This window comes from Lagenorhynchus albirostris, chromosome 16 (genome assembly GCF_949774975.1).
Source record: "Lagenorhynchus albirostris chromosome 16, mLagAlb1.1, whole genome shotgun sequence".
In the NCBI taxonomy this organism is placed as follows: domain Eukaryota; kingdom Metazoa; phylum Chordata; class Mammalia; order Artiodactyla; family Delphinidae; genus Lagenorhynchus; species Lagenorhynchus albirostris.
In genome coordinates this window covers 49,015,698-49,032,153 of record NC_083110.1, presented here as the reverse complement: position 1 = coordinate 49,032,153, position 16,456 = coordinate 49,015,698, and the positions used below count along the sequence as shown (strand labels likewise).

Below are 16,456 nucleotides of genomic sequence, written 5' to 3'. Positions count from 1 at the left end.
TTTCTCCAGATACATGCCCAGGAGTAGGATTGCTGGGTCATATGGTAGTTCTATTTTTAGTTTTTTAAGGAACCTCCATATCGTTCTCCATAGTGGCTGTACCAATTTACATTCCCACCAACAGCGTAGGAGGGTTCCCTTTTCCCCACACCCTCTCCAGCATTTATTGTTTGTAGATTTTTTGATGATGGCCATTCTGGCCTGTGTGAGGTGATATCTCATTGTAGTTTTTTTTTTTTAAATTATTTATTTATTTTTGGCTGTGTTGGGTCTTCGTTTCCATGCGAGAGCTTTCTCTAGTTGTGGCAAGCGGGGGCCACTCTTCATCGCGGTGCTCGAGCCTCTCACTATCACGGCCTCTCTTGTTGCGGATCACAGGATCCAGACGTGCAGGCTCATTACTTGTGGCTCACGGGCCTAGTTGCTCTGCGGCATGTGGGATCTTCCCAGACCAGGACTCGAACCCGTGTCCCCTGCATTGGCAGGCAGATTCTCAACCACTGCGCTACCAGGGAAGCCCTCATTGTAGTTTTGATTTGCATTTCTCTAATAATTAGTGATGTTGAGCATCTTTTTATGTGCTTTTTGGCCATCTGTATGTCTTCTTTGGAGAAATGTCTACTTAGATCTTTTGCCCATGTTTTGATTGGGTTGCTTGTTTTTTTTGATATTGAGCTGCATGAGCTGTTCGTATATTTTGGAGAGTAATCCTTTGTTGGTTGCTTTGGTTGCAAATATTTTCTCCCATTCTGAGGGTTGTCTTTTCATTTTGTTTATGGTTTCCTTTGCTGTGCAACAGCTTTTACGTTTAATTAGGTCCCATTTGTTTATTTTTGTTTTTATTTTCATTACTCTAGGAGGTGGATCAAAAAAGATCTTGCTGCGATTTATGTCAAGGCATGTTCTTCTGCCTATGTTTTCCTCTAAGAGTTTTATAGTGTCTGTTCTTACATTTAGGTCTTTAATCCATTTTGAGTTTATTTTGTGCATGGCCTTAGGGGATGTTCTAATTTCATTATTTTACATGTAGCTGTCCAGCTTTCCCAGCACCACTTATTGAAGAGGCTCTCTTCTCCACTGTATATTCTTGCCTCCTTTGTTATAGATTAGGTGGCCATAGGTGCGTTGGTTTATATCTGGACTTTTTATTCTGTTCCACTAATCTATATTCTGTTTTTGTGCCAGTACCATACTGTTTTGATGACTGTAGCTTTGTAGTATAGTCTGAAGTCAGGGACCCTGATTCCTCCAGCTCCATTTTTCTTTCTCAAGATTGATTTGGCTATTCAGGGTCTTTTGTGTTTCCGTATATATTGTAAATTTTTTTGTTCTAATTCTGTGAAAAATGCCATTGGTAATTTGATAGGGATTGCATTGAATCTGTAGATTCCTTTGGGCAGTATGGTCATTTTCATAAATAAATTAACATTAAACTATACTTGTATTCCTGGGATTAACCTCCTCTGTGGTCATTATGAATGATTCTTTTAGTTTATTTTAAAAATGTTTGTCAATATTTTGTTGTGATTTTCACATATGTACTTCATGACACTAATAATTACTTGTTTAATGGCTAGACTGTAAGTACCAGGAAGACAGAGAACATATTTTTTCTTATGTTTTAGCATAGTGCCTGGTAGATAAGGGATATTAAAATTAAAGACATGGGACTGGTCCATAGTTAATTTCAGCAATTTTTTTTTAATAGGATTTACTCTTTTTTTTTCTTAATTAATTTATTTATTTAGGGCTGTGTTGGGTCTTCGTTTCTGTGCGAGGGCTTTCTCTAGTTGTGGCAAGTGGGGGCCACTCTTCATCACGGTGCGTGGGCCTCTCACTATTGCGGCCTCTCGTTGCGGAGCACAGGCTCCAGACGCGCAGGCTCAGTAGTTGTGGCTCATGGGCCTAGTTGCTCCACGGCATGTGGGATCTTCCCAGACCAGGGCTTGAACCCATGTCCCCTTCATTAGCAGGCAGATTCTCAACCACTGCGCCACCAGGGAAGCCCCTCAGCAATTTGTTTTTAATGGGAGCTCGTTTTCTCAGATATTAGAATTATATTAGATTTATAGAATGAATTGGTTGGTTTTACATCTTTTTGTCCATATTAGAACATCTGGTTCTGGAGCCTTTTTCTTCCCTTTAATTTTTCAGTTTCTTTCACTACTAATTAGTCTCTTTACACTGTGTACTTCTTTGGGGGGGGGTTATCTGTGAAATTTATATTTTCCTATAGACATTTCAGGTCAGCTGAATTGTATACCCTACTTCATCTGAAATTAATATGGCCATCTGCTTTTTTAAAATTAGCGTTTGCCTAGTGACTCTGTTTATCCTTTAACTCTTTGTGATTTTAATAGATGTGTTTATTTTAAGCTATCTCTTGTTGAATATTTTTAAAGATAATCTGAGGGTTCTTGTTAATAGATTGTTTACTTAAGTGATTTTATAAGTCTTACGTCTTTGTTTTTCATGACGGGTGGTTATTTTTGTGGGAAGCAGGGAGTGGCTGCTACTGGAATGTTGGCCAGTTGTCATTTTCTGTGACATTTTCTTGTACAACTCTGAACTTTCTGACTTTGGTTTCCTTCCCTTCGGACTGTTTTGGTTATATCCATCCTGCTGATTTTCCCCAAACACTACTTTGATCATTCATTTCCCCTTTGAGAATCTCCCCGTTGTCTCCAGAATAAACTTAAGACCCCTTAGGTGGTGTTTAGAGCCCTCTAACCATAAGGTGTATCTTCTGTTGTTTCTCATTAAGCCCGTTCACAAATTATTGTTCCGCTGAATGAGTCTTTGTATCCCTCCTACTCCCTCCACAAACCTGCCTTGTAGTTTTTTGTGTTTGAACTTTGTTCAAGATTTTATTCACGTTTGGATATTATTTTCCATGTATCCAGATGCTAGTGAGCATCCTCGGCTCAAGTTGGACCGACTCCACTGAGTCTTCCCTTATTAACAGCAGGAAGTGGGCTTCCCCTCCTGTGTGAGGGAAGGCAGAGAAAGGGACAGGAAGGTGTCCATCGGTAGATATGATCATCTGCATCGTGGTTCTTGGGATGGATGGGGCATTCATGGTGTTCACTGTATTTGTAAAGATAAATAAAATAAATGAAAAGGAGAGTCATACATGGAGCAATGTTGATAATGTGTTATAAATGAAGAATTATGATTATTTCCATCTGGTATGGCTGTAGCCAAAAAAAAGTCTTCTATTTATAGACTTTATCTGTTATCTCCCCAATTAGACATAGAGGTCTTGGAACCAGGGACTTGGTGTTGCCTTATTTTTAATCACCCACTGGACCCTGCAAGAAGATAAGCTTGGCTCGGAAGTCAAGAAACTTAAATATTGGAATCATGCTATCATGTTTATAGTCCTAGCACTGAGAACTTATGTGCTGAACTTGTTTGACACTTAAAAAAGATTTTTTTTTAGTGTTTTTTGAGTTAAAAAATGGTTTCATGCTCAGTTTCATTTCATCCTTTCAACAGAGTCATCTAACCTTTATGGGTCATAGATGCCTTTGAAAATGAGGAATTGGAGTTACATGATTTTATGGTTTCTTCCCTCTTCAAAGTTCTTTAATTTCATGATGTATTTTTTGTAGACTATACCGAAAGCAGACTTGGAGATTTCTCAGGTAAATACCAGAGAATTATAGGGAGCAGCTGTGACTAGATACTTCAAATCTGAAGAATTAAAACTCTTGTCAAATACTGGAATAATTTTCACATTTGTGAGGAAAGATCAAGAAACAGGAGGATTATCAAGCTTCAGTTTACTGGAAATGATAATGATATCTTGACTGAAAGAAAAAACTGGAAGGGAATATCAACAGTTCACTTTAAACATTTTCTCTTTGGGCTCATTAGATATAGGATAAATACCAAATGTACATCTTTATTCTAGGTGCAGTTTTAAGGGCTACAACATATTTTAATTTAAGCTAGCCTTATCTCAGGTTGTTCTCTCTCCTCCCCTCCCCCCTTCAGTGCATGTGAACAAAAAAGTATATACACACACTGGACCATGCATTTTTCTTGAACATTTCCTGAATCTGCTACCTTGAGTCTTTCCATTTAACCCTCCTATTGAATTCTATTCAGTATTCAATGTGCAACTTCAATACTAATTATTTATATAACTTTTCCTTTAACTTCCCAGTTCAAATTGATCATCCCCCAATCTACCTCCTCATTCCTTCAGGTATTATATATAATTACACACACACACACACACACACACACACACTTTGGTGGCACTTCCCGTGTACTGCCTTATTGTAAATGTGCATATGTCTGTCTTTTCTAGATTTAAAGCTTGTGGACAGGTACTTGGTAATATTTTTCTTTGTGTCCCACCTAGGAATCATAATAGTTACTGGCCTATGGTAATTGCTCACTAAAGAGAATAGCTTGGAACAAAGTTTTCTGAACCCCCCCTTTTAAATGAAATATTATGTAAGATTCAAATATGGAGAAGAGATTAAAAGGACATTTTGTTAGTATAAGCTGTTCGTTTGAATTTGCGACATTCGATTACTATAAAGTCATTCAAAAGATCAATGAGGCTGATTTAATAAACTTCCAATAAAATTTGTGTTTATAGAAAACAGTTCTAGTCACATCAATCTAAGCATCCGATTTAATTTTCTCTCTCTTTTCATTCTGTGTCTCTCTGTATCTCTTTCTCTCTCTCATATACACACACACTCTCTCTTTACATGGTATCCAGAAAATCTGGGTTCACACAGATGAGTAGCTGCACATGGTAGTATCTTTTAATAGCTTGCTCTTCAATTTAACTGTTACAGTAGCTCAAAAGAGTAGGAAATGCTCAGTTCAAATTAATATCACAGCAAGTAACAAGTGCATGCAATTATTAATTGTTAAGTGTTCAGTTTAAAGAGTCAATTAATGTGTTCCTTGGCCATCTTAATTTGTCACCATTTAGCAGAAAATACCATATGAATGTATCTTGTCATTTAATTGAGAGGAGCACACGTCTGTTGTGCTGTATTGGCTTGTATGATTTTATGTGAGTAGACATGGGTAGGTCTGAATTTTAGCAAAACAAAACAAGAAAAGACCTGCAGTCTTCTTAATCAGCATCACATTCCCAAGAAGTTCAAATATATCCACAAGGAAACTTTATCATGAGGGCTCCAGAAAAAAGCAGAGGTAACCAGGCAGCACAAATTAAATCATTTGGGGTCTGCTTTTTGTTAAAATTTGATAGAGAACACAAGTGAGTGTGGGTGATACTTTATAGCACAGTTCCAAAAAAATGATTGATATAGTTTAACAATGAAATTTGAACCAAATATTTGCAGAACCCTGGTAGCCATGTTTGACTACTCACACAACTAGGATAAAAGATGTTGGCATTGGAAAGTTTCATCATGTCTAACCCTTTCATTTTTCCAGATAGGAATTGCAATCGTGTGTGAAAGTCTCCAGCACAATGTTTAGTGTCTGCATTAAATGTTTATTTTCTTGAACTAATGACTAAATAAATGAGATAAGAGAAAGAATGGTAAGTGTTAATACTTATTGAATATTTACCATATGCCAGACACTCTGCTAAGTGCTTATAACAAACCTGGGATTGTACTATTATCATTCCCATTTTACAGATAAGAAAACTGAGGCATAAGGAGATCAAGTAACACGTTCAATGTTGCCCAGCTTATACATGGCGGAGCATGGATTTAAATTCTGGCTCTGTGATCTCCCTAAATCCAAACATTTAACCATGGCACTATACCAGCGAGATGCATTTAGCAAGCACAGTGCTTTCTCTAGTGGCTTATTTTTGTTTAATTGTAGCTGATTTTATGCAACCATGCAAGGCTGATCTTTCTGTTTTATTCATCATTTTCATTGAACTACAGTGATTCTTAATTGTCTGTTAACCTTCAGCCGTACATTTGCCAAGAGCATTTAAAGAAAGAGATCATGTCTGGGCACTTGGATTTATAAAGTAGGTTTGATGTTCCCAGTGAGCCTTTCCGCATTCTTTTCAGTTCAGGCAGATGCACTGATGTGTGTGGGGTGTCCTTACTGACAGTTTTATCGTGGGCAGAACAGACAAAAATAGCATTGAAAACCAAAGTCCTTGGTTATTTCTTCTTCTTTACATTTCAGTGATGGTTGATTTTGTAGCTCAGCAGGACTAGTTTTGAAGACCATACGGGAAAAAAAAAAAATCACAAAATCACAAAAAACCACAAAAGGAGAGTCAAAGTAAAGGCCTTGAGAATTGCTGGGTCTTTATGCTGCTTTGAAGAGCTTTTTGTTGTGCAATAATACAAATAGCTTAGAAAGAAGGAAATAATATTTGTTTAAATGATCATTGTTTACTTCTCGTTTCAGTAGTTAGTTAGCTGGTGGATGTACTGAGAAACTTCATAAGGAAGGCCTCATATTCTCTGTGGGAGAAGGATGTCAGTACATAGTTATAGTATGATATGATATGATATGATATAATATGATACGATAATGTTACTTCTCAGGTGCTATAGGATCTCAGTAATGAGAGTGAGCAGCTGGAGGTGGGGCACAGAAGGGAAGAGCTTCACAGTGGAGGTGACACTTGAGCAAGGTATTGAAGGATGAATAGGAGTTTACTAGGTTAGGAAGTGGGGATTAGAAGTGTACAGACTCTTCCTGACATTTGCATTTTGGCCTATGACAGTGTTTCCCAGCATTTTTCATTGACTTCTTCTCTTTCTTTATCTTCACTTTATGTCAGAGGGGAAAAGCAACCACAAGTGACTAACTGAAATAAGATACTCTTATTTTTTCTATTATTTTTGATAAGAGGTCTTAAAAAAGCAGTTAATTCAGTTTGTTTGGTTTAGATAGAACCTTTATTCTTATCTCATACTAATACATTGATATCACAATGTATTAGTAAAAAAAATGTGCAAAGAGAATTGGGTTCCTGCAGAAGTAGACATCAGGAACAGTCATTTTCTTTTGGGCTTTATATCTGGACCCAATTGAATTCTTGGTCTCCAAATGATTGGTTTTATCTGCTTTTCACAAGATTAGTACAGTCTTTTGTGGCTACACATATGTAGGTTCTTCCTGTAAGAATTTGAGATCTTCCTTGTTATGTTGTGTCCATGATCGTGGATTTTTCAGAAGAGCTCTGTTTAAAATGTTCTGCTTTGTTGACCCCTTAAGAATACCACGGATTGATTGGTTTTAGGTTTGGAATGTTAACTTTAAATACTAGGCAACTAGCGTTGGTTATCAAATCAAGCGTGAGGTGTGTAGCATGATGGCAAGGCACCTACATGGAGACATTTTCCTGACATTTTCAGTTTCCTCGTCTGTAAAATGCGAATAATAATGGTACCTCCCTCACGGGGCTGCAATGGAAATTGGGGGAGCTAATGTGTAAAACACTTAGCAGCCGACGGAAGTGTTGGTTCTTCATCCCCATCCCCAGCTGCCGGTGGAAGGTAGTGAGCTTGGTCTGCACTGTTTACTGATGGACCCTAAGCATGCCAGGTAATTGCCGTAACCTTTGGCTGCCTTTGACAATGCCGTCAACCACTCGGTAATATTAGTAGTCTTTCCTGTGCCACTACAACTGGCCATTGTAGCTCCAGGGTAATTTAATAGTAATAGAAGGTGAATCATTTATTCAGTAAATATTTATTGAGTACCCACGACCCAGACTCTGTAGGGGTTGTGAATGGCGATTTACCAAATAACTAGGGTGTGGACCCTGCCCTTGGGAGGGTGCGCTCATTGTTGTAAACAAACAGTAAGGCAGCAGGAGGCCACAGCGAGAGGTAAACTAGTGAAGTGGTTAAAGCGTGCTGATTCTGGAGCCAGGGTGTGTGGGTTCACATCCCAGCTCGTCTGCTTACTAGTTCGCCAGCCAGATACCGTCTCTGTGCCTCAGTTTCCTCATCTGTAAAATGCGAATAATCCTAGTACCTCCCTCGCAGGGCTGCAATGGGGATTGGGTAAGCTAACGTGTGAAACACTTATTACTGCAGCTGATGGAAGTGTTGGCTCTTCATGCCCATCCCCAGCTGCCGGCAGAAGACGGTGAGCTTGGTCTGCACTGTTGACTGAGGGATCCCAAGCATGGCAGGCACATAGTAGGCACTCCTCCTGAATAAATACGTTGAATGATAAGGGAGGGTGTGACGATGGGCTTTGTGAGTCTAGCTGAGTGAGTAAACGATGGAGTTACGGGTCCAACGGGGAGTCAGAAACTTTCTAGTTTACTCAGTTTCTAGATTTCTGTCCTGCTCATTCGGAAGAGAGATCGTTATGATTAAAGAATGCCGTTTTTATGAGAAGGTCTTCCTGAGAAAATGCAACAGCGCAGAAGATGGTTCTTCCCGTGTCCTCTCCTGGAGGGGAAGGAGGGCTCCCAGCGTAACCTTTCACCCCCTGAGGGCATCTTATGCGGGGCTGGCCTCCTGGGGGTTGTTGTGGCCACTCCTGTCATCTGCTTCTTCCCTGCTCTTTCTCTCTACATTGAACAAACATCTTGAAGGTAAATGTCAAGACTAGGAGCTTAATTTGTCACATTGAGTGCAGCTGTGTGTGGAACTGCACTTTGCATTTTAATGTCCTGCTTATTCCAGAAAAGTGGCATTTTACAGATTTCCTGTATTATTCATGAATTTCAAGGCTTTGTGGTTTTAAAAATAAAAGTTCAGGTAATAACCGAGAGTAAAGGGAAGTTAGACTCTGTCAGGGTTTCTCACCCTTTCCCCATCTCATCGCTTTTCCATTTTTTAAGCATTTCCTATCTTGTTCCTATGTCATGTACCCTGAGGTCAGGAACAGACACACATGGAGTGTTAACCCAGGCATCACAGCTGGCCTCTTTATTAGCTTCAAAGTTCCCAAGAGAATGTGTGTGGGAAGAAAAAACATCACTGACCTGCGTAGAGAAATATGAACAGGTCTCTAGCAGCAGGCAAGTATACCCAGCCTTTTCCTGCGGCTGAAGCGGATGAACCTTTCTTAGCTGAGGCCTACCCTCGGCCACTTGGCACTGACAGAGCGTGAAGGCCCCCAAGGCGGTTATCCTGCTTGTTGGGTGTGTGGGCAAACGCTGAGCTGGTGGTCCTCCAGCTGCTTTTCTAAATTATGTGTTTTTAATGAAAACACAGGTTGATTCAGGTTGCAGATCAACCTGGGCAGAATGTGCTGCGGAAGTTCCTCCCCAGAAAGGCCTGGAAGGAGCAGTATTTTGTCTGGAAGCCAGGTGGTGTGAAAGCTCCTCACAGAAAAGCCACATCCCCATGGGCACATGAATCTAGGTTGGGAAGCACACTCCAGGGGCAGGTACATTCTCACGTTGGGTTGCTTAGCAGGCCACACAGTGACTGTTTCCTAGCTCTCCTGGGAAGCGCTGCTGAGGGCTGGAGGACTTTGTGGACCTCTGTACTCAGGGCTCAGTCCTTATCATCAGGCATTACAGTGCACTTTGAAGAGCAGTAAGAAATATTGGGGAAAAAACCCCATGATGTTAAGACTGCGTAAAGAATAAGGATCAACTATAAAAAAAAGTCACAAACAAAAAATGCTGGAGAGGGTGTGGAGAAAAGGGAGCCCTCCTACACTGTTGGTGGGAATGTACATTGGTGCAGCCACTGTGGAGAGTTATCTGTTCTATATATAATAGTTTGCATCTGCTAACCCTAAACTCACAATCCATCCCTCCCCCCTCCCCTTGGCAACCACAAGTCTGTTCTTTATATCTGTGAGTCTGTTTCTGTTTAATAGATAAGTTCATTTGTGAAAACACTATGGGGGTTCCCCCCAGAAACCTAAAAATAGAGTTGCCGTATGATCCAGCAATCCCACTCCTGGGCATGTATCCAGAAAAACAACTATAACTCAAAAAGATACATGCACCCCTATATTCATACGGCAACACTATTTACAATAGCCAAGACATGGAAACAACCTAAATGTCCATCAACAGATGAATGGATAAAGAAGATGTGGTCTATATATAAAATGGAATATTACTCAGCCATAAAAAAGAATGAAATAGGGCTTCCCTGGTGGCGCAGTGGTTGAGAGTCCGCCTGCTGATGTAGGGGACACGGGTTCGTGCCCCGGTCCGGGAAGATCCCACGTGCCGTGGAGCGGCTGGGCCCATGAGCCATGGCCGCTGAGCCTGCGTGTCCGGAGCCTGTGCTCCGCAACAGGAGAGGCCACAACAGTGAGAGGCCCGCGTACCGCAAAAAAAAAAAGAAAAAAAAAAAAAGAATGAAATAATGTCATTTGCGGCAACATGGATGGACCTAGAGATTATGATACCAAGTGAAGTAAGTCAGAGAAAGACAAATATATGATATCACCTATATGTGGAATCTAAAATATGACAAAAATGCACTTATCTATGAAACAGAAACAGACTCACAGACATAGAAAACAAACTTACGGTTACCAAAGGGGAAAGTTGGTGGGGAGGGATAAATTAGGAGTTTGGGATGAGCAGACACAAACTACTGTATATAAAATAGATGAACAACAAGGTCCTACTGTATAACATAGGGAACTATATTCAATATCTTGTCATAACCTATAATTAAAAAAAAATACGTAACTGAATCACTTTGCTGTACCCCAGAAACTAACACAATATTGTAAGTCAACTATACTTCAGTAAAAACAATAAATTAAAAAAATGCCCAAATCCCAAAATTAATGAAAGGAAAAAATACCTGGCCATATACTAGTGAAATATCAGTGATTGCCTGATATAGCATGTATTATTTTTAGAAGTCCTTAAATGATATTAATAAAATACTGTGTATGTTCATTGAAAAACAAAAGGATCCATCTATAGTAAATATTATTTAAAATACATCACAAAAATGGAGGCTGGAAGTTAACACTTTAACCACAGGCAAAGTGTTAGGATTGATGGGGGGAAAATATAGGGGTGCCACTCAGTTATTCAGATAATATTTATTTAGTGGCTATGTACCAGGTAACAAGTCATGTACTATATGGAGGTGTGTGTGTGTGTATCAGAGAGAGAGAAAAAAGAGAGAGAGAAAGAAACAGACAGATGGGGGACCTTATATAGGTGAAAAGGAATTTGCATCTAGGGTTTAAAAATCCCTTAGACTCTTCTTGGCTTTCACCAAGAAGACAGCATTCAATGTGTATGTCTCTGCCACTTCTTCAGTTCGATTACCTCAATTAGATATTTAGGTCTGTCTGAGTGATCAAACACCTTTGATATTTCTTATACCTCTAAGTGATGTCTGTGGGACAGATAAGTCTTTTGCTACAGTTGTTTGTGTGTTTCATTCATTCATTCATCCAACCAATATTTAATGCCTGTCAGCCATTGTACCAGGGTTTGGATTTCGTGCTGATCAAGGAAGAACATGGTTGCTATCCTAATGCATCTTACCTTACTGAGGATCCAAACAAATAAGTGTGTAGTCATGGTCCAGGGTAGTTGATGCTGTGATGAGGAGATGCTCTAGGAGCTCAGAGCAGGGCTCTCAGTAACACTGGAGAGTCTGGAGGAAGCTGCGTCCAAGCTGGTATGTAGAGAATGAGTAGGACTTAGCCTAGGAAAGACTGTGGAGTATTCCAGGCAGAGTAGCATCCAGTGCGATAGCTGGGAGCGTGAGTGTTCCCCAGAGTGGTCAAGAGCACGGACAGCTGATGCATGAGCTGGGCAGTAGAATAGAACTATATGTACTTGTGCTAATGATGCTGAGTCACACAACCAGCTATTACAGATTCTGAATTGAGGCTTTATCCTGACTGATCATCTTGGAGAGTGAGTTAGTTCCACAGAGGACCAAGTAGGAGAGTGGTCAGGTCAGCACACATTAATTCCCATTCCTTCAACAAACCTCTTGGCTTCCTTACACTTTACTGATATTGGCCCAGTTGTGCTCACTACTCCATTTGTGAGAATTCTGGGAATTTTTTTTTAAACTATGTATTAATAGAATTCGTTCTTTTAGCTGCTGTTTATTGAAGACAACCTATGTGCCAGGAACTGTACCAAGGATTTTACAGATGTTCTTATTTAAACCCTGATGTGGTCCTGTAAGGGAGGCGCTGTTATCCCTGTTGTGCAGATGAGGACCAGAGGCTCATAGAGATGTAGAGCAGGGATTCAAACCCAGGCTGTTTATCTCAGAGGCTGGGCTTGGAATCCCAATGCTTGAGCGTCAAAGAAAGAACAACATGGAGGTATTTAGTATGTTTTGCGGGGGCTATTAATGGATCTTTTCAGAGTCCTTTGTGATTAATTTTAAGGTAGTGAAAGCGTTATAGGATGTAGATGGTTATATCCCCTGAGGTGGTTGGCAACATAATTAGATAGTTTTGTGTGTGGTGTATTTTAAGACAGATAATGTATAAAATGCCATACTATTCCACATCATCTCTACAATAGGACTTGTCTTAGTGAGAATGTAATTAATCCCCATCTCTCTGTGTGTAATTTTGTTGTACGTGTCACGAACTAAATTTTCTAGAACTCTTGCTTGAAGTCACAAGATAAAAATAATAATTATACAGTAACCTTTCTCCTCTGGGCAGACCTGGTTGGAAAAATCCATGGTGAAGAGCCAGAGCTTAATGGAAAATGAGAGGAGATAATAAGAGACAACTCAGGCAGAGGTGAGTTTGACGGGGCGCCACAGTATAGCAGGAACATCATGATTACTGAAGCAGATGACGAGGAGAGGGAAACAAACCATTCAAATAATGGGGTGAACAAAATACGGAGTAAATTTTAGCATCAGATTAAAATCCAGGCTATTTCTGGTAGTATTATGGATGGACTAGTTATTCTGTAAAGCCTATCTAATGCAAAACCCTAGAATGCCAGATAAAATTAAAAGGAATATATGTCATTTAAATTGCATGGCTGATATGGCAAGAAAGTGAGAGGAATCCTTATAAGCCTGAAATGGAGAGAAAGCAAGCAGTCAGAGGGGGAAAACCAGCATGGAAGCTGGTGGCCTCCCTTGGGAGAGCTGCTGATTTTTGGCGACCTAGAACCTTGACTGCAAAGACTGCAATATGTAGGCAAAAGATAAACCCTGGGTTTTTACAAAACGGGGAACGAGATTGAAGCTGCCACTCGAATTCAGGACCCTGGCAAGGATGCCCTGTGGGTGTGGGGACTTGCAGGGAGTTAGCAGGGAAATTTGCTTTTCTTAACCCTGGTACTGTATGGTGCAAAATCTCTCTTAAGGATTTGTAACCAGAAGCAGGCACTGATGAGGTTTAGGTTCAAGTTCATACTACTCCTGAGGTGTAAGGAAAACAAACAAAAAACCCCAAACTAGAATTTGGTATAAAGGGATTATGGATTGACAATGCTGCCCGGCCCGGCAGAAATGGAGGCAAATGGTCTCTGGAGAAACACACGTTCATTATAGGCCTCAGAGAGTCCCTGCAGTTAAAGTCCCAGGAAGCCCAGGCTCACAATCACCACATCATAAAACTCCTCGGGAAACCAGGCACTGCTAGCAGACACTACTCACAGCCCAGTTGGGTCTGTAGACTTTAGATGTAATTATAAAATACTGAACCTCAGATACCCATGTTTACTGTTTTTAAAGAAGTAAAAGATGGAATCGAAAGTATGAGCAAGGAACAAAAACGATCAAAACTGACCAGGCAGATTTGTGGGAAGAGGAAATAAAAGGCCCCAGGATGAGTGTTAGAAAATTGTCCGAGCCTCAGATGAGCTCTTGGGAGCCTCAAGAACATGGAAAGGGGCAAGGGTTTGCCTTGTTTTGGAGGATCCTGGTTGAGTCTACTTGGCCATTCCAGGGCACTGTCATAGCGTTGTCAGAGTGCCTTTCCTCTGGAAGGATCCAGGCATCTCATTCCTTGATATCTAGGAAAGGTAATGGGGCGTGATTCTAGGGAGTTAATTACTTAGGAAGTCAGTAATTCTAAAGACTTTTGGAGAGGTCTGTATTGACCATATAGTACTCTTCTGATGTCTTCTGGATTTTCTGTGGAATATGAGCTCAGTTTTCTCATTGTTTCCATAGGAGAATGTCTTAAACTCTTCTTCTCTTTGAAAGATATATTTAAAAGCAAAACTCCAAAAAATTGTGGCTTATTGGTTTGGCTTAAATTCCTTATTCTCACTATTCAGCTTTAAAATAAAGGAGACATAATAGAGACATGTCCGATATATACAGTGAAGAGAAAAAAGCAGGTTGTAGAATTTGTAGGGTATGATCTCATTTATGTGAAAAGATTACATATCAACACGTCTGAATGCGGTATGTGCAGAGACTTTCTAGAAGAATACACTGTTATAGCGATTTCTTCTGAGAGTAGTATTGGGAACCTAGGGTATGGGCAAGGAGACTTTCACTTTTTTTTTTTTTTTTTTGCCGCACGTGGGCCTCTCACTATTGTGGCCTCTCCCATTGCGGAGCACAGGCTCCGGACGCGGAGGCTCAGCGGCCATGGCTCACGGGCCCAGCCGCTCCGCGGCACGTGGGATCTTCCCGGACTGGGGCACGAACCCATGTCCCCTGCATCAGCAGGCGGACTCTCAACCACTGCGCCACCAGGGAAGCCCCGAGACTTTCACTTTTGAATTCATACCTTTTCATATTATTCAAAATTTTTGCTATGGGTCTCATATTACTTTCTAATATAAAAACTGAAAAAGGTTTCAAAATTTAAAATTTCAATCATATATGTAAATATTTATTCCTTGTAAGGGAGTTTTGATTGTCCTTGTTTTCTTCTTCAAGAGTACCAGTGGTACTCTTAGGAGAGAGGGAGAAACTTAAGACATACGGAATCCTACAATGTTCTAGGCACTGGGCTATGTCTGTCTCTCGCTGGGACAAACAACTACAGCACCACCTAAAAAAGTAACAAAAAATCAGATAACTTCCCATAATTCCATTGGATTTTACTTCTTAGATTTACAAATGTAGGGAGCTTGATTTTGTCAGTCTTAGTGGTGATTGACCTTCACACTGGACATGAGTCTGTTCCATTTCCCTGTGGCATTGTGCCTCTCACTATTCCTTCGTACCCCCTGAGCTGCTCTGTGTTTATTCACTTAACCCTTTATTGCACATTGATGAATCCCTACTATGTGCCCCTTCTATACCATGTACTGAATTCCATACTTGAATTTTTAAAAGACAAGTAAAATCTCTTTGGAAGCATGCAATTTTGTGCATAAGACAAATAATAACATGCTGTGACAAGTATAATGATATCAGCACAGTTCTCACTTAGCCTGGGTACCGGGCTGGAGGGTGAGGAATAAGTGATGGGAACGGAAGTTAACCAAGGTCCACTCTGAGGACCTAGAATGTGGAGGTGGAAGAGAACATGGACTGTGTGGCAGGGATTAGCCTTGCTCGCCAGTGTTTCCATCGTCCTCCTTTTGGACACGTGGCGGATTGACTTCCTGTCCCACTTGGTTAGTTAAGGCTACATAATATGCCATAGCCAGTGGAATGTGGGTGGAAGTGACAAGCATTCCTTCTGGGTGGGAGCGCTCATCTGTGGGTGTGGGGCTCCAGAGCACACTTCCCCTGCCACGGGGATGGTGGAAGCATGCCTTGACACAGAGATGCGCCGCTTAGCCACCACTAAGGTGGAGAGCTGGACTGCCGTGTTGCCTGGACTCACAGAAGATGTGACATGAGTGAAAAATAAACAACTGTTGTGATCTTAGAGTTGCTTTTGCTCAGAACATAACCCAGCTTCTTTCAACCAACACAGTATGTGAGAAACAAAAAGCAGGTGTAGGGCAGGAGTAGCCCGCGGTGAGGTTGGAGCAGAAGGCAGGGGTCAGATCACAGCGGGCCTTGGCTGTCGCTTGCTATTTCCTAGCTGGGATGTAACACTGGCCGCTTTCCAAAGTCACATCCGATTTTACTTCTTAGCAGACTCAGAAACGTAGAGAGTTTCGTTTTGTCATTTCTGATGATGTTAGTCCCTCTTCCCCTGTCATTTGTAACCCTCTTCTGTTCCAGCATTCTCTGCTCCAAAGGGGAAGAAAGGGGAAGAGAGCTTGCTGGAATTCTGGGTTTTTAAATTATTATTATTTATTATTATTTAGCGTTTTGGTTGTCTTGGTTCTTCGTTGCTGTGTGCGGGCTTCTCATTGCAGTGGCTTCTCTTGTTGCGGGGAACAGGCTCTAGGCACGCAATCTTCAGTAGTTGAAGTACGCGGGCTCAGTAGTTGCGGCATGCAGGCCCTAGAGCATGCAGGGTTTAGTAGTTGTGGCTCATGGGCTCTAGAGCGCAGGCTCAATAGTTGCGGTGCATGGGCTTAGTTGCGCCACAGGAACTTCCCGGACCAGGGGTCGAACCCGTGTCCCCTGCATTGGCAGGTGGATTCTTAACCACTGCACCTCCAGGGAAGTCCCTGGAATTCTTCTTATGAATCTTCGGGGGCACACACGTTTCCCCAGGG

The 16,456-nt window shown here is 41.0% G+C and overlaps 1 protein-coding gene across 3 annotated transcripts in view; it reads left to right on the top strand.

Annotated features, from left to right (window-relative positions):
• The window catches only part of HTR7 (5-hydroxytryptamine receptor 7), a 93,498-nt gene that overhangs the window by 43,552 nt on the left and 33,490 nt on the right, over positions 1–16,456 (top strand). The gene's annotated exons all lie outside the window — the stretch shown is intronic.